Consider the following 4,592-nt stretch of genomic DNA (forward strand, 5'->3'; position numbering starts at 1 on the left):
GCCCGTGGCATAAATGCAAAATTACATAGTTGCCCTTGAGAGCATATCTCGAGGCATAAACGCAAATTATAAAATTGCCCTTGAGAGCACATATCTCGAGGCAATCGCAAATCTTAGGATAGCCAAACATATATCCCGAGGCAATCCTAAATTTCATATAGCCTGAAAACAGATCTCGAGGCGATTTGAGAAAGTACAAATACCGAGGCATCCAAACACATATCCCGAGGCAGATTAGATTTTTATTTAATAAAATAAAATAAATAAATAAATAAATAAATTAAGTAAATAAAATATATATATTAAATAAAATTAATTTAAAAAAATATTAAAATTAATTAAAATTTAATTGAATCTTATCATTTTTTGTCTAATTTAGTTAGGAGGTTATGATACGGGGTAGGATGGCGCGAATTTAAAAAAAAATTGAAATTTGAAATTATGAATATATATATATATATATATCTAAAAAAAAACATATAAAAAATTATATATAAAATAAATATATGAAAAAAAAAGGAAAAAAATATAATAATAATGATAAATTAAATCCTATCTATTCGTTATTGGCGAAAAAAGGACCAACTAAAAAATGAATGAAAAAAAAATATAATAAAAAATCGAATTTTTGAAATAAAAAAATATATATATATATATATATATATGTAAATATAAAAAAAAGATAATAATATAAAAATAAAAAAAATAAATAAATAATAAATAAAAAAATAAATAAAAATAATAAATAAAAAAATATATAAAAATAATAAAATTTTAAAAAAATAAAAATAAAAAAATAAAATAAATAATAGTAATAATTAATTAATTAAAATAAAATAAATAAAAAAACATTAATAAAAAAATATAAAAAAATATATAAAAAAATAATATATTATTAAATTTAAATTTAAGTTTAAATCTGATCTGCTCGTTGTGACCAAGCAATTTACTGGGATGCAATTTACTGGGATAGAAGTTTTTTTTATTTATTTGAGTATACATATATATTTAGGGATAGATATATATATGCACCCATGTGTATGACAAGTGGGACCATTTTTTTTATGCCGGCCACCTCTTTATGCATGTCTGCATATTTGAATGCCCATATGACATGTTTCTCAAATACTTCTCATTTTATTATTTTATTATTATTTTTTTATTATTATTATTTTTTATTATTATTATTATTATTTATTTTATTTTTTCATAATTTGTCATTTTTCCCTTGCATGCTTCTCATTATTTCATTCATCATTTTTATATGCCATGCATGTATGCATGCTTCATCATCATTGTTTTTTTTTCATTATATATATTTGTTGCCATGAACATGCGCATGCATATAATAACAATAATAATTTTTTATTATTATTATTTTTATATATCTTCCCATGCATGCATGTTTAGCATGCGATTTTTTTTATATGTGCATGCATGGCACGTGAATACAAACATATATATATATATGTTTATATATATAAACATGGAACCATATTCATTATTTACTAATGGTCCCGGCTCCCTTTTTTTTATATATTTATTATTATTTATTATTATTATTATTTTTTAAATTGATTCACGTGAGTATGCATGCTTTTCTCTTTTTTTTTTTAATTGGAGCAAATTGACCTTCTGTATAAATTGCAATCATGGTTTTTGTGTTACTAACCATTCATAATCATGTACAATCGATGCAAATGAGAAGATACATCAAGAAACAAATTTTTTTTAAAAGATGAAAAATGTCAGGATAGAAGTACATAATCAATAAAATTTATCATCCTGAAGCCTCAACTAGCTTCTCAGTTTCTTCTTCTTCTTCATGTGGTCAACCATGATAATATCCTCGTTTCCTGTGGTGGTCACAACAATATCAACCTCAGAGATGACATCTTCCAAGGTGAGTACAGAGATGCCTTCCATCAAGGCTTGGAGGGCGCAGATGGGATCAATCTCTGTGACGATCACACGGGCACCTACCTGCTTGAGAGCAACACTTGTCAATATCACCATAACCACACACAACAACTACCTTACTGGCAATCATCACCTCGGTAGCCCTCATCAGACCATCAAGAAGGGAGTACTGGTGACATCCATAGAGATTATCAAACTTGCTCTTGGTGACGGAGTCGTTGGCGTTGATCAGTTTGGGAAGAGGAGGGTTCCGTGGCTCGCATCTAGTACAATCTCTTCACACCGGTGGTAGTCTCCTCCGAGACACCGACCAAAGCGATCCCTCATCTTCACGTATTTCTTGGGATCCACCCTCAGCCCATCCACGATCGGCTGAGCACAATTTAGAACTTCGGCGTTGTCGAGGCGAACAGCGGCGGAATCACGAGGCGATGGCGGTGGCGGCATGGTCTTGGGTAGAAAAAGCGTTACGAGGAGCACCCGGGCGCACCTCGGCCGAGGCGGTGAGGGTCTCGATAAGAACAGTGATGCAGTATGGTCATATAGAGGATCCGAGATCCGGGCGCCAACAAAAAGGCTTGGAGGAGCCAAACTCAGCTGGCAAGACATGAGTCCCGGGCATCTTGACCTCGGTGAGCTCGATCTCGAGGAGACCAAGTCGACTCGAGAGATCCTTAACCTTGTACCCACGGCCAGAGGAACTCTTCTCGACAGTGAGGGCCATTGGAATTCGGCTTGAGATCGGATCGAAGAGGGGATAAGAAAAAAAAGGCAGAAGAGAGGAAGAAGGGGGTGACGGTGAGCAGCGGGTACCATCATGGTTGGCGGCGGTCAACTTCCGGCATGATCGACGGCATTATCTCAGCCGTTTGATCACGCCGGCGGCATCAACTTGAACATGGCGACAAAAACAGTGCATCAACGGTAGCAGGTGGCGGCGGTCAACATCCGGCGTGATCGACGCCATTATCTCAGCCATTCGATCACGCCGGCGGCATCAACTATGGACACGGCGGGCAACGGCAAAAATTTTTTATATACGTATGTATGCATGAATATGGGGAGAAAGAGATCCGCACCTTCTCCTTCGTCTTTGTTTCTTTTTTTTTCTGAATTTTTTTTTTTTAATTCACTCCCCCTTTCTTCTTCATCTGTTCTTCCTTTTAAAACCCTCTCATCCTTATCATAATCTTTAAATTCTCCCCGCAAGATCACAACGAGCAGATCAGATTTAAACTTAAATTTAAATTTAATAATATATTATTTTTTTATATATTTTTATTTATTTTTTTTATTAATGTTTTTTTTTTTATTTTATTTTAATTAATTAATTATTACTATTATTTTATTTATTTATTTTATTTTTATTTTTTTAAAATTTTATTATTTTTATATATTTTTTTATTTATTATTTTTTTTATTTTTTTATTTATTATTTATTTATTTTTTTATTTTTATATTATTATCTTTTTTTTTATATTTACATATATATATATATATATATTATTTCAAAATTCGATTTTTTTTTATTATATTTTTTTCATTCATTTTTTTTAGTTGGTCCTTTTTTCGCCAATAACGAATAGATAGGATTTAATTTATCATTATTATTATATTTTTTCGTTTTTTTATATATTTATTTTTATATATAATTTTTTTATATGTTTTTTTAGATATATATATATATATATAGTATATATTCATAATTTCAATTTTCAATTTTTTTTTAAATTCGCGCCATCCTACCCCGTATCATAACCTCCTAACTAAATTAGACGAAAAATGATAAGATTCAATTAAATTTTAATTAATTTTAATATTTTTTTTAAATTAATTTTATTTAATATATATATTTTATTTACTTAATTTATTTATTTATTTATTTATTTTATTTTATTAAATAAAAATCTAATCTGCCTCGGGATATGTGTTTGGATGCCTCGGTATTTGTACTTTCTCAAATCGCCTCGAGATCTGTTTTCAGGCTATATGAAATTTAGGATTGCCTCGGGATATATGTTTGGCTATCCTAAGATTTGCGATTGCCTCGAGATATGTGCTCTCAAGGGCAATTTTATAATTTGCGTTTATGCCTCGAGATATGCTCTCAAGGGCAACTATGTAATTTTGCATTTATGCCACGGGCAATTTTTTTCTTTAAAAATTTTCTCTTCTTTTTTTTTTATTTTCATTTTACCTCGAGATATGTCCTCAAGGATATATTATTTATTTATTTTTTTTGTATTTTTTGCATTTATGCCTCGAGATATGTTCTCAAAGGCAATTTTGTAATTTGGTATTTTTGCCTTGAGATACGTGCTCTCGGCTGATCTTGTGATTTAAATATTTTATATCACCTCGAGATCTGTGCTCTCGGCTGATCGTGTGATTTAAATATTTTATATCACCTCGAGATCTGTGCTCTCGGCTGATCGGCTGATCGTGTGATTTAAATATTTTAGATCGCCTCGAGATCTGTGCTCTCGGCTGATCGTGTGATTTAAATATTTTAGATCGCCTCGAGATCTTTGCTCTCGGCTGATCTTGTGATTTAAATATTTTAAATTATCTCAAAAGTGTCTTCTGCACTTATCTTGAATATATAATGAAATTTATTTATTTCAACCATTTGTTGTCCCAATTCGATTATGATTTGACTGTGTGTAATTTTT

General features: G+C 30.4%; 1 pseudogene; it reads right to left on the reverse strand.

Moving 5' to 3' along the window:
* Positions 1-1,797: 1,797 nt before the first annotated feature.
* On the reverse strand, positions 1,798-2,644 carry LOC120265279 (annotated as a pseudogene).
* Between the last annotated feature and the right edge of the window lie 1,948 nt (positions 2,645-4,592).

Source organism: Dioscorea cayenensis, chromosome 7 (genome assembly GCF_009730915.1).
Source record: "Dioscorea cayenensis subsp. rotundata cultivar TDr96_F1 chromosome 7, TDr96_F1_v2_PseudoChromosome.rev07_lg8_w22 25.fasta, whole genome shotgun sequence".
NCBI classification, from domain to species: domain Eukaryota; kingdom Viridiplantae; phylum Streptophyta; class Magnoliopsida; order Dioscoreales; family Dioscoreaceae; genus Dioscorea; species Dioscorea cayenensis.